This window comes from Mesoplodon bidens (genome assembly GCF_964165515.1).
Source record: "Mesoplodon bidens genome assembly, chromosome: 3".
NCBI classification, from domain to species: Eukaryota; Metazoa; Chordata; class Mammalia; order Artiodactyla; family Ziphiidae; genus Mesoplodon; species Mesoplodon bidens.
In genome coordinates this window covers 2,811,969-2,837,396 of record NC_138178.1, presented here as the reverse complement: position 1 = coordinate 2,837,396, position 25,428 = coordinate 2,811,969, and the positions used below count along the sequence as shown (strand labels likewise).

The following is a 25,428-nucleotide window of genomic DNA, read 5'->3' as shown; positions in this document are numbered from 1 at the left end:
TGGATATCCTTGGGGGCGGGGTCATTATTTTGCCTCCTACAATCTGTTAATTAGAGAGATTGAGGTCCAGAGAGGTTAGCTAAGTTGTCCAGGCTCGCAACGTTAGTAAATGGAAGAGCTCGTAGTTTAACCCACGTCTGTTATTTTGCACATCTTTCGCAATGACGCGATCTTTTCCACAAATGCCGTTTGATTCTTGTCTAGAAGAGTAAGTAGGAGGGTTGGCAGTATTCAGATGGTAAAGAGCTATTTCTTCTTAAAGTAAAATCACACTTACTTTAATGATATCAAGAAATAGGCTATATTACTATGAAGCAATTAAAAGCATGGAAGAGAATTATATGTATTGATGTGGGAAAGTGTTTATGACTCCTTGAGACTTTCAATTCATTACCCCCCGCCCCATTTCTCTCTATTCGTGAGTTCCCTGTGGTCATCAGTTCCTTCCTCATCCAGGCTTCTGCCCCAGTTCCGGTTACTCACCTGCAGACTGCCCCCATCCCTTTGCACCCCTTTGATCTCCGGCCTGGCGAACACTCAGGACTGGCTGAGCCCAGCGTGTTGGTTTCACGTTCATGGTGCGTACACTCTGCAGCCTCAGAACTGCCGGTAGCCACCCCAGGCGCCTTTCATCTCACTCCCTGCAGCATCCCGCGTCCGGGCTTTCAGACCTCTCACTGCTCCCGCGTTACCTGGCATCTCAGCAGCTCTGCACGCAGTTGACCGCAGTTGCCCATTGCTTCATTTCAGGAACCTCTGCTCTTGGCCTTTGTCACACCACCCTTTCCTGGCTCTCCTTTTCCGTCTTCTGTGTCGGTCCCTCCACTTCTTCCTGACTGCTCAGTGAGGGGCTCCTCAAGGTCTCGTCCTCTTTTTCCCCCCTCGCCCTTCTGATTTTACATATGATCTATTTGAGTAAGTCTCCCGTGTTTATGTCTCTCGCCCACGCTCTCTCAGCCTCGGCACTAGTGACGTTTGGGGCTGGATGACACTTTGCTGCAGGGCTGTCTTGTGCGTTGCAGGATGGTCAGCAGCATCTCTGGCCTCCACCCACTAGATGCCAGTAGAACCCCTCTGTCCCCGGTGTGCCAACCGCAAGTGTCACCACTCACTGCTGAGTATCTCCTGGGGGCAGAATCCCCCCCAGTGGAGACCCACTTATCAAGCCTGAAGCTCCCTTTGGAGGATCTAAGGATAATGGCTTTGGGCAGCTCTGTCTGACTGTCTCCTAACAAACTTAACAGAACCAAAGTGAACTCTTGTTCTTTCTCCCGATTTACTGCCCTCCAGCTTTCCTCATTTCAGATCATGCGTGACCTTGCAGGGCACTGGAGGTACTTCAGCTTTTATTCTGAGTGAACTAGGGAGCTGTCAGAGGGTTTGGGGCTAAGAAACGATAGGCTCTCATTTAGGTCAGGTCTTTGTTGAGAACAGACTGTAAGTTGGAGGGTTGAAGCAGGAAGACAAGTTAAGAATAGTGCGGTGATGTGCTTCCCTGGTGGTGCAGTGGTTGAGAGTCCACCTGCCGATGCAGGGGACATGGGTTCGTGCCCTGGTCCGGGAAGATCCCACATGCCGTGGAGCGGCTGGACCCATGAGCCATGGCCGCTGAGCCTGCACATCCGGAGCCTGTGCTCTGCAACGGGAGAGGCCACAGCAGTGAGAGGCCCACGTACCGCAAAAAAATAAAAAAATAAACGAAGAGACAGTTAACATCACTAGCAAAAAACCCCAAAAAACCAAAAAACAAAAAAACAAACAAAAAGAGGAATACTGCGGTGATCCAGGTGAAAAGGTGGGAGGAGCTTGTACCAGGGTGGTGGTAGAGGAGATGGTAAGGAATGGTATCTTTGGTTTACGCCTTAAATGTAGGTATTCCTGAGAAGAGGAATGCCTGGTGTCATCATGAGATTAACATCTTTGTGTGATTTGTTTATCAAGTATTTTCTAAGGTCTTGAAGGAAGCAGGATTTGGTGGATCAGAGTGAGAAGAGAGTAGCCAAAGCCAGGACCTCGTGGGGATGTTACTTGAACGAATGCAGGCCAGGTTGGGTGGTGAAATGAGAGATCCCATGGGGGGAGGGTAAGCAGGGCATCCAGTACAGCCAGGCCCACCTCACAGTCTTCTCCTGGGCTGGCCCTCCCACTCTGAAACAAGTACCTATGCCAGGGCAGGTAGAACCAATGGAAGTCAGGAGACGTGTCTGCACCAGATCTTGTGGGCAGGTCATTTGGGCTGGAAGGCTCTCAGCTGAAGTGGGGTGGCAGCTGGCATTTGGGGCGGGAAGGTTGTTGTCATACAGGGTGGCCCTGCACGTTGTGGGACACTGAGGATCTCCGGTCCCTCACTGAGAGCAGCGTGTGTGTGCTCCCTCACGTGACATCTAGACCGTGCCCCTGCCCTCTTAAGTTCCACACTGCTATGGGGGTCAGTCACGTTCAACTGCAAACCACCACAGACTAAGCCCTTTTTATTTATTTATTCATGTAAATTTGGTAATTCATTTTCATGAATTTTTCCCTTTTTAAAAAAATTGGAGTACAGTTGATTTACAGTGTTGTGTTAGTTTCACGTGTATAGCACAGTGATTCAGTTATATATCTATATCTATATCTATATATACATATGTATACATATATATATATATCCTTTTTTTAAAAGATTTTGTTTATATGGACCCTTTTTAAAGTCTTTATTGAGTTTGTTACAGTATTGCTTCTGTTTTGGTTTTTTGGCTGTGGGGCATGTGGGATCTTAGCTCCCTGACCAGGGATCGAACCTGCACCCCCTGCACTGGGAGGAGAGGTCTTAACCACTGGACCGCCAGGGAAGTCCCTATATATCTATTCTTTTTCAGATTCTTTTCCCTTATAGGTTATTACAAAATATTGAGTAGAGTTCCCTGTGCTATACAGTAGGACCTTGTTGGTTGGTTATCTGTTTTATACAGAGTAGTGTATGTATGTTAATCCCAAACTCCTGATTTACCCCTTCTCCCCCCGCCCCCGGTAACCATACATTTGTTTTCTATGTCTGAGGGTCCATTTCCGTTTTGTAAATAAGTTCATTTGTATCTTTTTTTTTTTAGATTCCACATATAAGCAATATATGATATTTGTCTGACTTACTTCACTCAGTATGACAATCTCTAGGTCCATCCATGTTGCTGCAAGTGGCATTATTTCTTCTTTTTTATGGCGGAGTAGTATTCCATTGTATATACGTACCGCATCTTCTTTATCCATTCATCTGTCGATGGACATTTAGGTTGCTTCCATGTCTTGGCTATTGTCAGTAGTTCTACAATGAACATTGGGGTGCATGCATCTTTTTGAATTATAGTTTTCTCCAGATATTTGCCCAGGAGTGGGATTGCAGGATCGTTTGGTAGTTCTATTTTTAGTTTTTTAAGGAACCTCCGTACTGTTCTCCATCATGGCTGCACCAGTTTACATTCCCACCAGCAGTGTAGGAGGCTCCTTAAGCCCTTTTTTCAATTTGAAAATTGTCTTCCATAACATGAAGTCAAAAGGCTATGGCATGGCAGACCCTTAAAGAAAACCTAGATATTTGATTTCTAGTTTTAGGGACTTAGAAAGTATAGCAGTGAATATTGCCACCAGTACTTTAAAATTAGCATCCCTTAAATGTTTTCTGTCCCCAATATGTACCTTAAAATATTCATTCTTAACTCTTCTATAGAGGGTGTGGGTGTCTCAGGGCCATCTCTAAAGATAGTGCACAGGACACCTGTTCCAGCTGCTGCCTTCCCAGCCTTGTAGTGTGAGGGAATTTGAATAAAATAAGCGAGGAGTTGGGATGAAAGCAAATTCCCTGGCTGTATCTTAGCAAAGGGGTGGGAGTAGGATTGGAAGAGGAAGATTAATGGCTATGTGTGAATGTTTATGCACATCATGTCTTTATCAGGTCTAGCTGCTATCCAGAGCGAGGTATTTTTACAATCACATTTTAGACAAAGTAGTAGAAAATAGAATGTACTACTCATCAGGTTTGTGGAAGTTTGATAACTCAGAATTTGGAGCAATGAGAAACTCACCAAAGAAAAGATCATCAGTTTGGATATATAAAATTGAAGACTTGTTCACAGTGGAAAAATAATATAACAGACTGGGGGAAATGCTCATATCAAGTGTGACTGAGGGTTAACATCTGTAATACTGGAGGACTTCTTGCAAATTAATGAGGAAAAAACTGTCAAGATTTAGGACACAGGTGGACAGAGAATTTTAGCAGGTAAGGAATACAATTAGTAATAAAAATGGGTATCAAAGAAGTACATTTTAAATCAGCCTTGGGTTACCCCTTCTATTCTCTCAGAAGTACTGGAAATTAAGATAATTCCCGATTCCAGCAAGGTTTTAAGGGATTGGGGCCATTTTCTGAGTTCTGTTTCTTGTGCTGTAGCTACCCCCAGCCACTGCCTGTGTCTCAACATGACATATAACTCTTCTGCCTCGTCCAAACTGCATCTTTCACCTCTTCCTCCTGGCCTCTGTCTTCTCTCGAGAGCAGCAACCGGATAGGAGCAGGGCGTCCCACCCGACCCAGCGCTGCTGCTGAGCCACCCTCTGAGTTGACTCAGTACCATACTGTGGTCTTGGGTATATGAGTCAACCCCTGCCACCTGTCTGGGGGGTTCCTGAAGTTAGGGGTGGGCGATTGTGCCTCAGAGCCTGGCGCACAGAAGCTGTTCAACCACATGGTCTCTCTCAAAATTCATAGCTGTACAGCTGAATGTCTCTTCTGAAATTCTGGCTGAGAGCCAATGGTTAGAGGAATGAGATGGGCTAAGAGGCCACTGCCGTGTCCCAGACAAGAGGGGGTGGCTTACATCAAGGCAGTGATGACAGAAATGGGTGGCAAGGCGCATATTTGGGACAGTTTCCTGTTAAGTCTTAGTGACAGAGTTGATGTGTAGGGGTAGGGAGGATGAGGAATTGTAGATCTATGTTTCTTAAATTTTAGTGTGCATATGAATCACCTGGGGATTTTGTTTAAAGGTAGCTCCTGATTCAGCAGGTCTGGGGTGGTGCCAGAGACTCTGGGATTCCAGGAGGTGAGCCGCACCGTTGTCCGTGGACCAGTCTTTAAGTAGCAAGGGTGAGATAACTTGAGTTTCAGGCTCCAGTGCCTAGATGATGATGTCTATATCAGAAATGGGAAACACAGGAGAAAAGAAAGGGCGGGGAGGACCTGGGAGATGGAGTGAAGTCCTTGTGGGACGTTCAGGTTGAAAATTATAGACAGCTGGACCCTTGGATCTTCAACTCAAGAGAAAATCAGGCCTAGAGATACAAATTTGGGAATCAGCACTTCATCAGTTATAGTAAGTAAAAGCCACGAGAATGAATGACATTACCTGCAAGAAAGAGATAAAGGTATTATTAGAAAATATGCTTATTCCTGCTTGCGAGAATTTTAATGTTCCATTTAAGTCACTTTATAAACCAGCAGTGTGGAGGAAATTGGATAGGTGAGCCTCCTGCATGTGAACAAGCTGTAGGTATAAATTCAGAAGTGGAGAAGTCTTCTTTGGAAAACCCCTTGAGTCCTTGGTAATGACCATAGATCAGGTTAAGTATTCCATAGATCAAGTTTAAAAAGCATTGGAGTACCTTCTCAGGAAAATTCATTCATACAAACAAATATGTATTAAACATCTTCAAATGCCAGCCACTCTTCTGATCTCTGGGCTTAAGATAACAAATAGAATGTATCCCCAACACGGCAGAGATTATAGGGGAGATTGGCGAAGTGGGTTCCATGCAGTGTGATGCATACTGTGGTGGGGAAGTGTGGCAGGGCCACACGACTCAGTATGGGGACAAGGGACAGCTTTCCTGTGGAAGCAGCATTTAAACCGAGACCGGCGAAGTCCGAGCGGAGGTGACCACGAAGAGGACGGGAAGGGCATGACAGCGACGACTTGGAGGGGAGAAGACCCTGCAGGTTGAAGGAGGGTGGTATGGCTGGACCACAGAGTGTGGGGAGGGAGAGTTGTGAGGGATGAGGCTGGAGAAGGGAACAGAGTCCATGATGAGGCCCTTTCCCCCTGGGACCTGGTGGAGGGTGGAGGGAGAAAACGATGTATTTTCCAAAGGAAGAAGTATTATTCTGCCTGGGGGTAGTTCAAACAATAGTCCTATGCATATGGTTTCATAAGGCTTTTATGGACTGGCCTAGTAATGGAATGACTCATAGTAACATTGTTTCTGTAGGAAAATGTTTTGGGCTTCAAAACTTACAATTTAACTTCCAAAAAAATTTTTTTTTCACCATTTGGGGACTGCTTGGATAGGCATACAACTCTAGTGCTTTTTGTTATTTGTGCTCCAATCGTGCTTTCTCTGGTATTTATCTGTGTGGCTACAGTGTTGATTTTCCACCCTCTGATAGGAATCAAAGGAATCATTCCACAGATGGAGGAACAGGTTTAGAAAATATGTGGAAATAAAAATAGAAATCTTTTTACAAGTTGTTCTGTTTTCAGAGTGTTTGTCCTTTAAAGTTAAGGATTACTCCATAAACTATATTGTGGTGTAGTGTTGTGTACTATGAAAGTATGGAAAATAAAACTGACATGCAAATTGTAAACAGAAAGTAAGAGAGATTGGTAGGGTTTCACTATTGAAGTCAAACGGAATGCTGAAGGTAAACAGTACACTGATAAAATACCTGTCTTTCAAACATACTTTAATAACCATGAGCTTAGCTTACTTAGCACCATCATAATTATCATCATCATTGTCTTCATTACTAGCTACTGTCATCATTAGAAATACTAGATTTTTTTTTAAGCAGAAAAGAACTGTTAAGACCAGTCTCTTTATAAAATAGAACTACATGAGCTTCATTTTGTTTAATAAGTGGAACTTAAAGCTGAAACTCCTTCAAATTCCCAGGTCTCCAGTAGGCCAAGTTAATTTCATCCACACCCATCTCGTGAAAATCTTTCTTTCTGTATTAGTTAGAATGCTTTCAGCTGACAAATAACTGAAGACTCAACTGTGAACAACTTAAATAATAAGTAAATTTAATGATCTCATATAACTAGAAATCTGGAAGAAAGATGGTTTTATAGTTGGTTCATGTAGCAGCTAACTGCTGTCATTAGGCTCTTGGAATCTTTCTGTCTTTCTGTCCTGCTATCATGATAAGTTAGCTTTTGTCCTCAAGCTCGTCCCTTCCTGGTCTCAAGATGGCAGGCAGCTTTAGCTCCAAGATTGACATCCTCATATCAAAGCACCCAAGACTGTAAGAAGAGGTGTCTCTTGTCTTGGTTCGGGCTGCTATAACAAAATGCTATATACTGGGTGGCTTCAGCAACAGACATTTTATTTCTCACAGTTCTGGAGTCTGGGAAGCCCAAGATCAAGGTACCTGAAGATTTGATTCTTCATGAGCTTGCAGACAACTATCTTTTTCCTGTTGCCTCGCATGGCGGAGAGAGAGAGCTCTAGTCTCCTATATTATAAGGACGCTAATCCCATTTTGGGGCTCCAAGCTCCTAAACTAATCTAACCCTAACAGCCTCCAAAGACCTCACCTCCAGATACCATCACATTGGGGATTAAGGCTTTAACATAGGGTTTTTGGGGGGCACAAATATTCAAGCCATAGCATCTTTCTTATGTCCTTTTTCAGAGAGAGAAAGAAGAAGCCTCCCAGAAGACTTGACTTCACTAGCCAAATTTATATGATACATCCCATTTCTAAACCAGTCAGTGGCAAGAGATAGAGAAGTCCAGTGACTGGCTTTGGCTACTCAAGATTCATGGCCCTCCAGCCCTCCTCTCAGAGAAGAACAAACTTAGGATTCTGGTATCCAGGATGGAGAGCAGACTGGTGAGGCCAGCCACTCGTGTCCACCATCCCTTCCAAGACTAGCTCCTCTGCCTGGGCTCTGAATCCTTTTTTGCACTTGGAGGACTTTATTCTGTTCATCATGTTTTCTCATCTTTATTTTTAGTCTGTCTCCTCTTTCTCTTCAAGCTTATTGAAAGAAGGGTCTATGCGTGCTGTCTCCATTTCTTTTCCTCCGGTTTATTCTGTACATCTCCTGTAACCTGGATTCTGCTGCCCCTGATAGGAAACCTCCCCTTCTGTCATCCGTGCCGACCCAGTTGCCTGGGCCTTTGCCAGTATTACCGCTAGTGTTTTGCAAGACCAGCGCTTCTCCGGGTTTAGCGCGTACACCGGCATCATTTGGAGGGTGATGAAAATACCTGGGTTCCATCCCCAGAGCTTCTAAATCAGTAAGTCTGAGCTGGGGCTTGTAGAGCTGAGCTGACTCAACCTCTCTGCGGACGTTTGATGTTATTGATTTTACTACCACTTTCTGAGTTTCAGAACTCAGAATTACTCTCAAACCTGCACTTGTTCCTTTTGTATTTTTTTTTTAATTGATGAATGGCAGCGTCCTTTTTCTCATGTAAGAAACCTGGAACTCACCATGATTCTTTATTCTTCCTTTACCCCCATGTACAGTCGGTTTATGTTCCAGACTCTAAATGTCCCTCCAGTGCATCATTTCGTCTCCATCCTTATTGTCTCTGCTTTAGTTTGAGCCGTATCTTTTCACCCATATTGCTGTAATGCTCTTTAAAAGTGCTTGTCCTGTCTCCAGTCTCAGACTTTCTCTTATTTATACTTCATACTGTTGCAGAGTGATTTTTTTTTTTTAATGCAGGTCTAATCACATTATTCCTGAGCTCAAAATCCTTTGGCCTCCTACACCTTCCAGATAAAATCCAGACTCCCTCCCATGCCAGCAGAGGGCTTCAGACCTGGGTCTCTGCCTGCCTGGCTAGTGTTTGCTTCTCTCGCTTCTGTACTTCTCCTGGGCGTTAGTACCTGAACCTGCCATGATTCTGAGTTCTCTTGAGCTTTTGAGCCTTTGCATGTTTTCTCTTTGACTGAAACACTTCTCTTTCTCCCTTCGCTGCTTATCTTCCAGGACTTAGCTCAGGGATGCCTCTACTATCACCCTGCTTCCCTGGTCCCTTTTCTGTCCCTGGGAGTTAGATGCCCCTTTTCGGTACAGCCATGGAGGTATGTAAATTGTACTCATTTAGCTCTTAAACACACTGCTCAATTCTGGAGGTTTATTTGGTGCTTATCCTCCTCTAGACTCTAATTTCTTTCAGGACAAAGACTGTACTTTTCATCTGTTTCTTAATATAGTTCCTAACATAATTCGTCATTGTTTGTTGAGTGATTGAATGCTAAGGACCATTTTTAGTGATAGAAACTAGTCATAAAACCCAATCTGGAGAACTGAGGGCCCAATCTGGGGAACAAATTGGAGGGTGACAAAAACACTGTAGGCTTTACATCTAGTTGGATTTGTTCAAGATTCTGGAGGAATTGGTATTTCTTGGAGTCTGTGACAGGGCAGGGATGGGAGTTGGTGATGTATTGTACAAATCACTTCAGTGATATTCAGACAAGGTGGCCATTTTCATTTCCTTGATGATTTGGATGAAATTTGGAGATATGACTGCGAAATTTGGAGATATGAACATCCGATTCCAACGTTATATAACATATACCATATATACCTATGTCTATATCTATATTTATATCTATATATAGATATAGACATATTTGTTTATTTGGTTGTTCTTTGAGAAGTTTATGCAAACTTAAATTACGGTTGTCGCAAAGCTGCCATCTTTGCGATATGTAAATTTTATTTTAGAATTTTAAAGGTTAGCTTATTCATCCATTGTTCTTGAAAAATACATATCTGCCAAAAATTTTATAGTAGTTGTATGTTCCAAGCCTGCATTGTCCATGTGATAACCACCAGCCACGTGTGGTTATTTAAATTTGAATTTAAATTTGTTAGAATTAAAATCAATTAAAAATTCAGTTCCTCAGTCGTGCTGGCCACATTTCAAGTGCTCAGTAACTGTATGGGACAGTGCAAATATAGGATATTTCATTATTATATTGACAATAATTTAGTCAGATGATTAGCATATAACCTCAAATTCCTGTTTTTTTGTTTTTTGTTTTTTGTTTTTTTTTGCGGTACATGGGCCTCTCACTGTCGTGGCCTCTCCCGTTGCGGAGCACAGGCTCCGGACACACAGGCTCAGCGGCCATGGCTCACGGGCTTAGTTGCTCCGCGGCATGTGGGATCCTCCCGGACCAGGGCACGAACCCGTGTCCCCTGCATCGGCAGGCGGACTCTCAACCACTGCGCCACCAGGGAAGCCCCTCAAATTCCTGTTTTTTTAAAAAAATCCAAAAATGTCCCTTAAAAAGTGTTTTTATTATAAAATAAAACAAAGGTATGAAAATCACCCAAACCAGATATATGATTTAATGAATTATTACAATGCCAGTAGCACCCAGGTCAAGAATTAGAACTTCACGAGTCACCCTTGAAATTCTTCCTTGTGTCCTGTGTCAATCACAACCCTCTCTTCTCTCATAAGTAAGCATCATCCCAAATCTTCATAGTAATCACTTGCATTTTTCTTTTTATAATTTATGGATCCAGTTTGTTTCCTTCAACACTATAGTTTGGTTTTAACCAAAGTAAAAACATTTTTATTCAGATACAATTTCCATGCTGTAAAATTAATCCATTTAAAGTATACAATTCAGTGGTTTTAGTGTCTTCTCAGAATTGTACAACCATCACCACAGTCTAGGTTTTAGAACATTTTTGTCACACCAGAAAAAAACGTGTACCCCTTAGCAGTCATTCCTCATCCCCATCCTCCCAGTCACCCCAGCCCTGGCAACCATTAATCTATTTTCTGTCTCTATAGCTTGCTTATTCTGACTTTTCATGTAAATCAAGTCACACAACATGTGGTCTTTCGTCACTAGAAGTCCAATGCGCTATCCATTGCGCCACAGAGCCACCTAACGTGGTCTTTTGTGTCTGACTTCGTTCACTTAGTGTAACACTTTTGAGGTTCATCCATGGCATAGCATATATTAGTATTTTATTCCTTTTTGTTGCTGAAGACTATCCCATTGTACGGATATGCCACATTTTGTTTATCCATTGGTCAGCTGATGGACGTTTGGGTTGTTGGCACTTAGTGGCTATTATGAATAATGCTGTTATGAGCATTTACATACAAGTTTTTGTGTGGATGTATGCTTTCATTTCCCTTGAATATATAGTTAGTTAGTAGTGGGAATTGCCGGGTCAAGTGGTACTCTATGGTTTAACCTTTTGAGGAACTGCCGAACTGTTGGAAAAACAGAGGCTACACCATTTTGCATAAACAACAGCAATTAGAAGGTTCCGGTTTCTCCACATCTTCATCAATATTTGTTATTATCTCTTTTTCATTATATCCATCTTAAAGGGTATAAAGTAGTATCTCATTGAGTATCTAATTGACTGTAAATGTATTATGGTTTTCTTTTTTTAATTTTAATTTTTAAAAAAAATTTTTTTAATTAAAAAAATTTAATTAAAAAATTATTTATTGTTTAAAAAAAGATATTTATTGTTGGGTCTTTGTTGCTGTGCGCGGGATTTCTCTAGTTGCCGCGAGTGGGGGCTACTCTTCGCTGTGGTGCGCAGGCTTCTCATTGCGGTGGCTTCTCTTGTTGCGGAGCACGGGCTCTAGACTCTAGGGTTCAGTAGTTGTAGCATGCGGGCTCTTGAGCGCAGGCTCAGTTGTTGTGGCGCATGGGCTTAGTTGCTGCATGGCATGTGGGATCTTCCCAGACCAGGGCTTAAACCTGTGTCCCCTGCATTGGCAGGTGGATTCTTAACCACTGCGCCACCAGGGAAGTCCCTGTATTATGTTTTTAATGTGCATTTCCCCAGTGGCAAATGGCGTTGAGCATCTTCTTAATGTGTTTATTAGCCATTTGTAAATGTTCTTTGGAGAAACATCTATTCAAATCCTTTGCTCATTTAAAAATTTAAATTATAGTTATAATGATAATTTTGATTATATAATTGTTTACCTTTTTGTTAAAGACTTACAAAAGTTCTTTATGACTGATACCAGTCCCTTTTCAGATATATGATTTACAATTATTTACTCCCATTCTGCGTCTTTTCCCCCACTTTCTTTTGTTTTTTTGTGTGTGTGTGTGTTACGCAGGCCTCTCACTGCTGTGGCCTCTCCCGTTGCGGAGCACAGGCTCCAGACGCACAGGCTCAGCTGCCATGGCTCACGGGCCCAGCTGCTCCGCGGCATGTGGGATCTTCCCGAACCGGGGCACGAACCCGTGTCCCCTGAATCGGCAGGTGGATTCTCAACCCCTGCGCCACCAGGGAAGCCCTCCCCCACTTTCTTTATAGTATCATTTGCAGTACAAAATATTTTAATTTAGATGGATCCCAATTTTCTATTTTATCTTTTGTCACTTGTACTTTTGGTATCATGTTTAACAAACCATTGCCTAATCCAAGACCATAAAGATTTACTGCTCTGTTTTCTTCTAAGAGTTTTATAGTTTTAGCACTTACATTGAAGTCTCTGATCCATTTTTAGTTAATTTTTATGTAAGAAAAGGTCCAACTTTATTTTTTTTTGCATTTGGACATTCATTTGTCCCTGCACCATTTGTTGAAAAGACTGTACTTTGTCAATTAAATTGTTTTGGATGGCACTCTGTCACAATTGATTATAAATGTAAGAGTTTATTTCTGAACTCTTAATTCACTTCCATTGTTTTACATGTTTGTCTTTATGTCAGTACCATAATGTGTTGATCACTGCAACTATATAGTAAGTTTTGAAATTGGGATATGTGAATCTTCCAACTCTGTTCTCCTTTTTAAAGATTGTTTGGCTATTCTGGGTTCCTTGCATATCCGAATGAGTTTTAGGATATTTTTAAATTTCTGCAGAAAAGGCAGCTTGGATCATAATAGTAATTGTGCTGAATATGTAGGCCAATAAGGGGAGTATTGATATCCTAACAGTATTAAGTCTTAACAACCCATGAATGTAGCATGTTTTGTCTGTAATATTTTCCAACGTTTTGTAGTTTCCAGTGAGTGAGTCCTGTACTATTTTTGTTAAATATTGAATATATTCCTGAGTATTTTATTCTTTTTGATGTGATTGTAAATGCAGCTCTTTTCTTAATTTCATTCTTTTATGTTTGGGTTGGTCATTGCTGTTGTATAGAAATAGATTGAATTTGTATGTTAATCTTATATCCTGCAACCTTGTTGAACCTGGTTATTTGTGTTTAATGGTTTTTTTTTTTTTTAGTTGGTTCCTTAGGATTTGCTACAAATTCATATCATCTATGAATAGAGATAGTTATACTTATTCCTTTCTGGATGCTGATTTTGTTTGCTTGGTTTTTTTTCTTACCTAATTACAATGGTTAGTTACACCTGCAGTGAAATGTTGAGTAGAAATGGTAAGAAATAGAACATTGTATTCTTGTTCCTAATTTTAGGAGTGATCCATTCAGTCTTTCACTATTAAGTATAATATTAGCTGTGATTTTTTTGTGTGTGGTTGCCCTTTGTCTGGTTTAGGAAGTTCCTTTCTATTCCTGGTTTGTTGAATGAGTTTTATGACAAGACTGTTGGATTTTGGAAAATGCCTTTTCTCAATTGATATGATCATGTGGCTTTTATTTTATTAATTTGGTTTGCTAATATTTTGTGGAAGATTTTTGCATCAATAGCTGTAAAGAATATTGGTCTGTAGATATCTCATGATATCTTTGTCTAGCTTTGATATCAGAGTATTGCTGGCCCCTGGCCCCATAGAAGTATTATCTCCTTTTTTTTTTTTTTCTTTCTTTTTTGGGGAAGAGTTTGTCAAAGATTGGTATTAATTCTCATTTAAATGTTTGGTCGAATTTACCAGTGAAGTCCTTTGAGTCTGCACTTACATCTGTTGGAAGTGTTTTTAATCAGCAGTTCAATCTCTTGCTATAAGCCTTTTTAGATATTCCATTTTTTCTTCAGTTTTAGTAGTTTGTGTTTTTCTAGGGATTTGTTCTTTTCCTCCAAGTTATCCACTTTGTTGTTGTACAGATGTTCATAGTATTCCTTTATAATACTTTTTATTTCTGTATAATGTCCTTTTATTCATTTGTAATTTTTGTGTCCCCTCGTTTTTCCTTGGTCACTATAACTAAAGGGTTGTCAATTTCGGGGATCTTTTCAAAGAAACAATTTTTGTTTTCATTGATTGTCTTTCATGTTTTTCTATTCTTTATTTCATTTGTTTGCATTTTAATCTTTATTGTTTCTTTCTTGCTGCTTGCTTAGGTTTAGATTGCTCTTTTTTCTTGGTTCTTAAGATGGAAGTTTAGGTTATTGATTTGAGATCTTTCTTCTTTTATAATATAGGCATTTACAGCTATAAATTTTCCTCTAAGCACTGCTTTCTTTAGCTACATCCCATAGATTTTGGTATGTTATATTTTAGTTTTCATTCATCTCAAGGTATTTTCTACTTTCCTTTACGATTTCTTCTTTGTTTCATTGGCTACTTACAAGTGTATTGTTTTATTTCCATGTATTTGTGAATTTCCAAAATTTCCTTCTGTTACTGATTTCTGATTGCATTCCATTGTGGAATGGATTTTAGTCACATGATTTTAATCACTTTAAATTCTTGAGGATTGTTTGTGGCCTAGAATATGGTCTCTTTTAGAGAATGTTTCATGTGCACTTGAGAAGACGGCCTTGTGTTGTTGGGTGGAGTGTTTATAGATGTCTGGCAGGTCTAGTTGGCTTACACTTTTATTCCAATCTTCTATTGCCCTGTTGTTTTTTTTCCTGGTTTTTCCACTAGTATTGAAAGGGGATAAGAAGTCTATTATCATTGTTGAATTGTTTATTTATTCTTTCAATTCTTCTTCCTCTGTTGTTCTTGTAGCTTTACCGCCTATTTTGGTTGATTTTCTTACAGTTGCTGTTTCTTCATAGTGTGTCACTTTCTATCCTTTTACTTTCCACCTATTTGTATCCTTGAACCTACTGTCTCCTGTAGACAGTATATAGTTGGGTTTTTAAAAATACAATCTGATAATCTCCACCTTTTGATTGGATTGTTCAGTCTATTCACATTTAATATTATTGATATGGTTGGATTTACACCTGCCATTTTGCTTTTTGTTTTCCATAGGTCTTATGCCTTCTTTTGTTCTTTTTTTTTTACTGTCCTCTTTTGGAATAAGTGAATCTCTTCCAGTGTGGTATCTTAACTCCTTTAATAATTTTTAAATTATACATTTTGAATTAGTTTCTTAGTGTTTGCTCTAGGGCTTACAATATAGCTCTTAGCTTAAGGGAATCTACTTCTGATTTTTACCTACCTTCAGCAAAATTAAGAAACTCCTCTCCTGTATAGCTCTATTTCTCTCTCCTTTTTTTTTGCTACTACTGTTATCCATATTACGTCTATATATTGTAGAAACCCAACAATATATTATTATAGTTTTTCCTTTATGTAAGTCTTTTAAAGAAGCTGAGAGAAGAAAGGAGAGCAGGTGCATATTTATGGATTAGTTATATTAACTTCTCTACTTTTCATCCACCTTATATATTCTGTGGGTCTGAGTTACCATCTTGTGTTATTTCCCTACTCCAGCACAAGGCAGGTTTGCTCTCATCTGCTTCCTCTGTGTTACTATCATCAAATATATAAAATATTACATGTTGTTATTAGCCCAACAATACACTTGTATGCATACTGTTTCATTGAATTGCTCTTTAAATCAGTTAAGAGAAGGGGGAGAAATATGCAATTGTAGTCTCTTTTGTAATTATGTACATAATTATTGGCAGTCTGTTTTTTGTGTGCATTCAAACTACTGTTTGGTGTCATTTGCTTTCAACCTGAAGAACTCTTTTCAGTATTTCTTATAAAGCAGCTCTCCTAGCAACAAATTCTCTCAGTTTTTGTTTTTCTGGGAATGTCTTGGTTCCACCTTCGTGGTTGAAAGATGGTTCTGCTGGACGTAAGATTCTTAATTCACAGTTTTTTATCTTCAGCATTTTGAATCTTCAGTCCTACTACATCCTAGTTTCCTCTGCTTCTGATGAGGCGTCAGCTGTCAGTCTTATTGGGGTTCCTTGTATGTGATGAGTCATTTTTCTCTTGCTGATTTCAAGATTTTTTTCTTTGTTTCTCAACATTTTGATTATATTTTGTCTGGGTGTGGATCTCTATATTTATCTGGTTTAGAGTTGGTTGAACTTCTTAGATGTGTAGATTACTGATGTTTTTCATCAAATTTGGGAAGATTTCAGCCGTTATGTACGTCTCCGTTCTGTGCCTTTCTCTTTTTCTGGGGTGCTCTGTTCATTTCTTTTTTTTTTTTTTTTTTGCGGTATGCGGGCCTCTCACTGTTGTGGCCTCTCCCATTGCGGAGCACAGGCTCCGGACGCGCAGGCTCAGCGGCCATGGCCCACGGGCCCAGCCGCTCCGCGGCATGTGGGATCTTCCCAGACCGGGGCACGAACCCGCGTCCCCTGCATCAGCAGGCGGACTCTCAACCACTGCGCCACCTGGTGCTCTGGTCATGTTTCTTCATTCTTTGTTTCTCCCTATTCTTCAAATTGTATATAATCTCTATCAGTTTATCTTCAAGCACTCTGATTCTTTCTTCTTCCAGCTCATGTCTACTGTTGGGCTCCTATAGTGAATTTTCCATTTCAGTTATTGTACTTTTTCAGTTATTGTACAATTCCAAAATTTCTATTTGCTGCTTTTTTCCTGTAATTTCCTTATCTTTATTGATATTCTCTATTTGCTGAAACATTGTCCTTATACTTTTCTCTAATTCTTTATACATGATTTCCTTTAGTTCTGTGAACTTATTTGTAATAGCTGATTTGAAGTCTGTATCTGTTAAGTCTAACATCTGGGCCCCTTTAGAATCAGTTTGTATTGCCTGCCTTTTTTTCCCTGAAAATGGGTTTGCTGCTTCTTTGCACATTTTGCAATATTTGTTGAAGACCAGGCATTTTAAATAACATGTAGCAACTCTGTGTAGTGATCACCTCGGGAATGGGGGTTAATACCGTTTGCTTGGTTATTTATATATATTGTTAGTGACTTGGATGAACTGACTGTGTAAAAGCTGTTTCCCCCAGTGGACAACATTGGATGTCTCTACTCAAATTTATTTTCTTGTTTTTTTCTTTTATCTTTAGTACCCAAGGGTTACCCCATGGTCAGATAAGCCACTCATTGGTTAAAGGCTGTGCTTATACCCTCCTAGCCAGTTAGAATTTTACTCTTTACCATTAGACGTGCATGTGGCTTGAAGAGTGCTATCATAGTTGAAAGAGTTTAGGTATTACCCAGTCATACAGTTCATAAAGGAAAGGCAGGATAAATTCTTGAGCTTTTTCTTTGATTTAATGGTTTTTAAGATGATTAATTGGTTCTCTATCATCTCTTGAAGATGACCAATTATTAAAAAAATTATGAACTCTTAGAATTAAACATTTGATGGGTTTTAATCCATTTCACTTATTAGCATTAATGAAGCTCAAATTATTCCATCTTTGGCCAGTGGGAGCCTTTTGAGATTGGCTCCTGAGTGCTAGAATTAGCCATTTCTCTAAGAAGCTCTGGTCTCTAAGGGATGCTCAATGATGCTGGATTGGCCTTTGTTTGTAGGCCTTTTCTATAATCAGAGTTAAGAAATATATGTACATATTTAAGATAAAATAAAATACCTCACAAGGTCATATTGATGCTTCCAATTAAAACTCTAGACTACAGTGTATTTGAATCTTCCTTCTATATCTCCTTTTCTCTGTGCCAAGAATCCTGGTTTTTCAGACACAAGTGATTATAGAATTAGAAAATCCCATAATTGTTCATTTATTTTTATCCCATATTGCACATGCAATAGTCTCAGAATGACCACAGTAGTAGTACTGAAAACATTAAAAAGCATACTTTTGCTTATACTCCCACCATCTTTACAGCATTTAGGATTGGCAGTGTCTTCTGAGACATTGTTTGTTTAGCAAAATGAAATGTTTGCTTAGCAACATTTTAGAGCATCTTCTCTTTCTCAGACTCCCTGCTAGAAAGGAGGAAGAGACACAACCTTGTCCTCCAAAAGCTTGGTTGTTGGGTTGCGTGGTGTCATTCTGGTATAGGAAGGCATGGCCCCCAAATCTGGGTTTTTATTCTTCTTTAAAGGTACTGTTAATGATGTAATTGCATACTTCCTAAAACAAAACTGTTTCATTTTCTGCTCTTATCAGGGAGCAGCTTCCATTGGGTGGAGATGCTTGACACTTCCTACTCTCTCTTGCCTAGTGTATTAGTCAGGTTGTGCAGAGGAATACAACTAGCAGCAGACATATCTATATATGCTTTCGCAGCTGTTGTGGACGCACCATGGATAGATGGATGGATAGATCGATAGTGAGGAGAATAGGATATACTAGCTAGACAGATAGATAGGGAGAGAGAGTTAGCTTTTATGTTCAGGAACTGGCTCACATGATTGTGGGAGCTGGCAAGTGTGAAATTTGTGGAGGAGGCCAGCAGGCGGAAATTTTAGGTAAACGTTGATGATGTAGTCTTGAGTCCAGAATTTGCAGGGCAGCCCAGCAGACTGGAAACTCAGGCAGGTTTCTGTGTTGCAGTCTTGAGGCAGAATTGCTTCTTTCTTGGGAAAGTTCAGTCTTTGCTCTTAGGGCCTTCAACTGATTGGTTGAGGCCCACCACATGATGGAGAGTAATCTGCTTTAAAGTCAACTGGCTGTAAATGTTAATCACATCCACAGAGACAGTCACAGAGACACATAGACTAGTGTTAGACCAAACAGCTGGGCACCATAGTCTAGCCAAGTTGACACATAAACTTAACCACCAAGGTTAGGTTAACCATTTAATTTATTGCCCAAACTGAGATTCTTTTGAGAATAAGAATTACCGAAAAATAATAAAATTGTATAATTTTATTTGTTGACTAACAGATTTATTTTTATTGTATTTAAAAAATAAGTTTATTTCTGAAAAATGTTAACATATTTCCATGTTAATATTTTTTTAAAAACCCAAAACATCACAACAAACATCACAACAAAATTATTTCACACTGATTTTTTTCAACTTTAGAAAGACCATAAATAGAATTCTCAGTAGAAGCCCATATACATTATTTAGTTTCTTAGTCATAATTTGTCTGTAGTACTGGGTCTCTGTATGTTTCTGAAAGGAATGTAGTTTTTTTTTTTTTGCGGTACGCGGGCCTCTCACTGCTGTGGCCTCTCCCGTCGCGGAGCACAGGCTCCGGACGCTCAGGCCCAGAGGCCACGGCTCACGGGCCCAGCTGCTCCGCGGCACGCGGGATCCTCCCAGACCAGGGCACGAACCCGCGTCCCCTGCATTGGCAGGTGGACTCCCAACCACTGCGCCACCAGGGAAGCCCAGGAATGTAGTTTTGAAACACAGTTGTATTGTTTTGTAAAATTATAGTCTTCAAAGTTTCATTTTATGATTCCTAAACTTGAAACTTGATTCTTTTCAGTAGTTACTAATTGCTGTAAATCATAATCTTTAAATTTGAGAATATAATATCTGTGTAGATACTAAGATACCTGGTAAGTTCAAAGCAAATTCTAGTAAATTGAGGTCATTCTAAATTTTGATTTTTTTAAGTAGTTTAACAGGAAAATATTCCAGCCCATATATTTTCATAGGTACTGTCTTTTTACTCAATTTAGAGTACCTTTATTCAATGACATTTTGACAAGAGAAAGCTTGTTAGATAAGTTGTATTTATTTAGAAGTCTTCTGAACATTTTACCAAAGTTTTTTTTAATTGTTTAAATTTTTATTCATTTATTTTTGGCCGCACTGCACGGCATGCGGGATCTTAGTTGCCTGACCAGGGGTCGAACGTGCGCCCCCTGCAGTGGAAGCATGGAGTCTTAACCACTGGACCGCCAGGGAAGTCCCCCATTTTACCAAATTTAGATGCTGCTAGATTGTAAGCATTTGGAAGTCCATTTCATCCTGGTACAAAGTATAAACTTATCTAAGTAAAAAAGCTGGTTCTCTGTATAAATTAAATCTGAATTCAAGATTTCCAACTGACAGAACAAAATGAAGCCAAGATTTAAGAGTGCTCAGCTGAAAAAATTTCAGTGCTATTGATGATTTTACTAAGTGAGTCTTAAAAGCCTCAGAGATTTCTACGCTATGTAGCAACAAAAGAAAACAGGTATTGCCATGTTGGAGTATTTTTTTTTATTTGACGTTATCTTTGTCACACGAGTGACAGTGTGTGTGTGTGTGTGTGTGTGTGTGTGTGTGTGTGTGTGTGAGTGAATATTTGTCAGTTGTGATTGCTAGACCGTCACATCTTTGGTGGATGTAATTGTGGGATGCGTTTGCTTCTACTTTGGGCATATTTTGCCATTCACGTGGTACAGTTGTGAATAATATGTGAATCACAACCATGTCCAAGATTATTTCTGTGCCGTACTTTTTAAAATTAGTAAGACCATTGGTTTTTACTCTGTGATTCTGTGCTTGACCAAAGTTTGTATTTGTGTATCTCTGTAAAATCAAATATAGTCTATCCTCATTATTTATAGATTCCATTTTGCGAATTCTCCCTACTCACAAAAATTTATTTGTAACCCCCACATCAGTATTCTTGGTCCTTTTGTAGTCATTTAGGGCCATATACAGAGGAACAGAAAATTTGGATTGCTCAACACACTTGTTCCCAGCTGAGGTAAAGCAAGGCTTTCTTCTTTCAGCTTTCAAACTCTAAACAAGTATCCTTTTTGTAGTGCCACTTTTCTCTGTATTTTTGTGCTTCTTGTTGGTGATTTCACTGTTTACAGTGACTCCCAGGCATAGTATATTGTATATTGTTCCTAAGTGCAGGAAGGTCGTGACGTGTTGTATTTTACAGAGAAAATACGTGTCTTAAGTAAGCTTTATTCAGGCATGAGTTGGTGCGATGGCCTGTGAGTTCAATGTTAATGAATCCATAATATATATTAAATATAGTGTCTTTATACAGAAAGACACGTAACGCAGTGTTATGTTTGACCAGTTGAAGAAGTTGTAGCCAGAGGCTCCCAGGAACCTAACTCTGTTTCTCCTTTAAGAGCAGTACTTTGGTATTTGCTAATTCAGTGTTCATGGTGACCTTATAGAACTTCATTGCTGCGGTTAATGAAAACTGACTATAATTGCATCTTTGTTGTTGAACTTCCTGAGTTTAAATAGCAGCTACAGCAATGTCAGGCATATCACATAGTACAGAATGAACTTCCAAAAGCTTTACTTTGATTCCATGAATTAGATGAAAACTATCAACCAATTATTGGAATTAACTGATTTCTATTTAATGTATCTCTTGACACTGATAGAAAGCTGGCATCACTTAAGTGTAAATTCCTTCTGCTAATAGAGCCAACAGAATAACAGCTGTCACTTAATTTTGACTATGTAAATAAGATACTTTGTAATCAGAACTGAGCAAGATTAAAGACTAGTCATTTGATCTAAATGAAAAGTCATGCTTTATAGAATAATATATAAAACATCTTCATCTGCTTTTCTTAAATTGGTATCTTTGAGCTAATCATAGTTGGGGCAACAGCATTGAATATTTTTTCCACCTCCACCAAAGACTGCAGGATTTAGCTGGCCCTCGGCCTCTCCTGTCCAAGTGCGCTTCCTTTTTCTGCCCATGGTTTGGGTGCTGACTTTGAGAACGAGGTGTCAGTTATAGCCCACCCAGAGAGAGGTCTTTCACATTTAACCACAGGTTAAATTGACAGTTGGATTCACTGCACGTGTATCTCACAGCACTCAACAAGATCAGGGCAGAGCCTGGAAGTAAATGTTCCGGCTTATTATAACACTCTCGTTAAAAAAAAATCGCTAGAAAGTGGAGAATCCAGGACAAATAATAAATTGGGGAGGGGCACTGTGACAATGGACCTAAGTTGAGACTGTCTCAGTGAAACTGACACACATGGTCGCTTTACCAGACACGTGTCTTTTCAAAAATCTCCTAACCCCAAATTCCTGATTACTGTTTTCCCCTCACAAAGGCTGTGCCCTCAATGTGATTCACTTGTTTGTGACTACTTAGTAATTTCCACAGCATTATGCACATGGAAAAGAATGTGAAACATTCTTATTAGTCAGTTTTATTCATTGTGGCACTTCCTTCTTTCTAGAACATTTTCTGTTTATCTTAAAACGTATTAAATTTTGCATGCCTTCATTTTTAAACATTTTTAAAGATATGGAATAAATTTATGGTATTGTTCTTCCTTAAATTAGTTCTTTTGTTATCTTAATAAAAATATCATACAATAATTTTAAAAATTTGGGAATGAAAGGAATACAGTTGTTAACATATATTTGATAAAAATGGATTATCTGAATATGATTATGATAATACTTTATATTCTCTTACAGGATTAAATTAAAAGGATTTACCATACATCTTATGACTCTTTACTGGAGCCTTGGGAGATAGGTAAGTGACAAGCATTTTTTGAAGAGATATTTCTGAAACATTAAATGATTTGATCTCATAGGTTCCTGACAAAGTAGGCGATGAGGTATATCTTACTTCAGTGATTTAACTGTTTTTCTCCTCAGTAAAAATGGTAGAAATACCATGTTTACATGAATGTAATGTAACGTTCTCTGGTATCCAATAAATCATATTTTCCAGGGAGTCTTAGGTTTATTTTGTATAATAATTATACAGAGAACATTGTCAATAGGAGAAACAAGTTAGGCATATTTCAAAACTTAAAGCCCTAAAAAAAATCGTTAAATGCAAGGTGGTGTCCTGGATTGTATCTTAGAACTGAAAAAAGACACCACTGAAAAACAGGTGAAATCCAAATAAAGTCTCTAGCTTAGTTAATAGTAGGTGTACCAATGTCAGTTTCTCAGTATTGACAAATGGACCATGGTAGTGTTAAGATGTTAACTTCAGGTGGAATTTGGTGAAAGGGACACAGGAATTCGGTAATATCTTTGCAACTCTTCTGTAAATCTAAAATTATTCCAAAATAGAAATTTTTCTTTAAAGCCAAAAAAAATCGAGATTTATTTGAAAATTGTAGTTTAGAAGTAGCTTTTCTGTGTAATAGTTTGAAAAATCAAAATACTTAATTACCTTTAGAAAAACCCAGATTCCGTGCATTAGAGATGCAGGGAAATATGTGACGATAGGTTTCATTTTTCAGTTCATGGGAAGCGTGGGATTTCATTTTCTTGACATTGGCCTGGTGTCCATGAACATCTCCTTGACCTTGGTTACAGACTTGCTCTTTGATTCCTTTAAGGTACTTGTGTGTTCTTTGGTGGTTTAGTACTGCTCTTTCTGTTAACATAAGCAGGCCCTTTCCATGGTTCCCAGTGTACCACTGTTTTCTTTTTCTTTTCTTTTCTTCGATGTACTGTTAGAGACAAAAAGGCCAGTGATGTGACTCAGTGGTTTGGAGTTGAGACCCTTTTAGGGTGGTTTTGTTCAGTCACATCTACTTGAGCTTCTAGGTCAGGTGCTGGACTCAGCTGACCTATCGTTAACGAGCCATTTCTGTAGTTGAGCTGAAATAATTGATTGCTGTCAGATAATTGAAATTGTCAGTTTCCAAAATGGACTCTGGCAGTATAACTCTTTTATATTTCTATAAATATTAAAAGACTATAAGAAGGGAGCTCTGTAGTTTGCTGAACTATTACATAACTTGTCATTAATAAAAGTAAAATAGCCCTGCTGGCCTTATAAATGGTCTCCTGCTGCTGTTGCCAACTTTAGTGATTTTAGTTAAACTTAAATTTCATAAAGGGAAATAGAAGTATATTCTACTTAAAGGATATAGACATTTACAACAGCAGACCCAGGCCTGAATGACTTTTGCAGGATAATTGTTAGGCTTGGAGAGTTCTGTTTTGCTTGATGATATTTGTTCAGAATTGGTGTTGTAAATTCTATTGGTATGAGATTGATATCTTTACTTCTTAGTGATGTAGCATAACTGTGCCAACCTTGGTAGGAAAGTTTAGAAAAAGGGAGGAGCATTTTTTCAGGACCAGTTGAAATTCCATTGATCAAATTATAGTCCACACATAAAATCAAGCAAAAAAGCTTTTTATTCTTCTTCTGTGCTCGAAGAGCCCTGCAAGTGTTGTTTCTGGAGACACGCTTTACCACTCCGCTGGCTGGCTGTCACTTTATGGTCACCTAAAGTATAAATGGGGGTAGCTCATGGGCACTGAGCGCTTGCTATGTACCAGGCACTTTATTTACAATGATCTCCTTCACAAATACCTATGAGCGAGTTTGGAACTCCCATCGTAGATGAGGCTGGAGGGTAACAGATGTCTCCAGGGCAACCCCGAAGGTGTGGCAGAAACAGCCGATCGCCACGGTGTGCAGTACCTACAGTTTAGTTCCTAATATTACCAGCTTCCAGGGAATCCTGCGTCTGCAGACACACGGTAAACTCCAGATTACAGCAACCCTTCTGGGTAAGAGGATGTCTGATCACACCGGGTGACCCAGAGCAGACTCCCCCCGGGGTGAGGGGCCTGGAGTGGAGTCTCCTGCTGCCCGTTCCAGCCTTGCCCTGGCTCTTCCTCTGGTTCCCAAGCATGTCAGTTGTCCTCTGTCACCTGATGAATTGCCGAACAGTCACTCATTGTGTGCTTCATTGATCAGATGCCAAGAACTCTTGGCAGCTCTGGGGAGCATGATCTCAGTGTGCCTCCTGGTCAGCGCTGGGCAACTGAACGTTGTTAGTGGGGGTGAGAACTTGGATTCAGAAGCCAGGACCCATGCCAGAGGCCAGGGATGGGGTAATTGAGCAGCTGGCATGTGAAACGGAGCTCTCCAGACTCCGTCAGCTGGCCAGGAGGCAGAAGGAGAGTTGCACGTGACTTTGAAAGGTGGTCTTTGAAGAAGATTTTGATGGCTGGTTGTGGATTTTGTCGTTCGTAGATATAAAATACTCCCAGTTGCTTTTTGAGGAAGAATGAGAATGTTGCCAACTTACACATCATAGTGCTTGTTACAGTGGGCAGAAACCGCACTCTCTGAAGCTTTTCCCCGTCAGTTCTAGCCATGTCTTTCTGTGGCCCTAAATCTCCAGTCCTTCTTATACCTGAAAGCATAAAATGCACACAAGATTACAAACTCTCCTTCTCGGTCTCCTCTTCTTCGTGGTCTCTGGCGGCTGGTGTCCTTCAGGGCTCAGTGCTTGGTTGCCTTCGCTGCTTATTCTCTGTGTGATCTCATGCATCCCTCACTTTAAATACCATGCATCCCCCCAGTTTATTTCTTTGCCTTGATCTCTCCCATGAGCTCCAGGCTCCTATCTGTCTGCCTATCCAACGTCTCTATTCAGAAGCCCAATAAGCATTTCAGACTTACGTATGTGCAGCGGGACGCCTGGACTCTCTTCCCCAGAC

At 39.9% G+C, this 25,428-nt stretch overlaps 1 protein-coding gene across 27 annotated transcripts in view; it reads left to right on the top strand.

Moving 5' to 3' along the window:
- ZNF438 (zinc finger protein 438) overlaps positions 1-25,428 on the top strand; it is a 391,097-nt gene that overhangs the window by 240,144 nt on the left and 125,525 nt on the right. For 23 of the 27 annotated variants that reach the window (XM_081230082.1, XM_081230072.1, XM_081230075.1 and 20 more), the window contains one exon: positions 22,417-22,477. The gene's annotated coding sequence lies outside the window, so the exon portion shown is untranslated. Of the gene's footprint in view, positions 1-7,666; positions 7,868-22,416; positions 22,478-25,428 lie in introns of all 27 variants that reach the window. The other 4 variants (XM_081230065.1, XM_081230068.1, XM_081230062.1 and 1 more) reach the window with 1 other exon arrangement.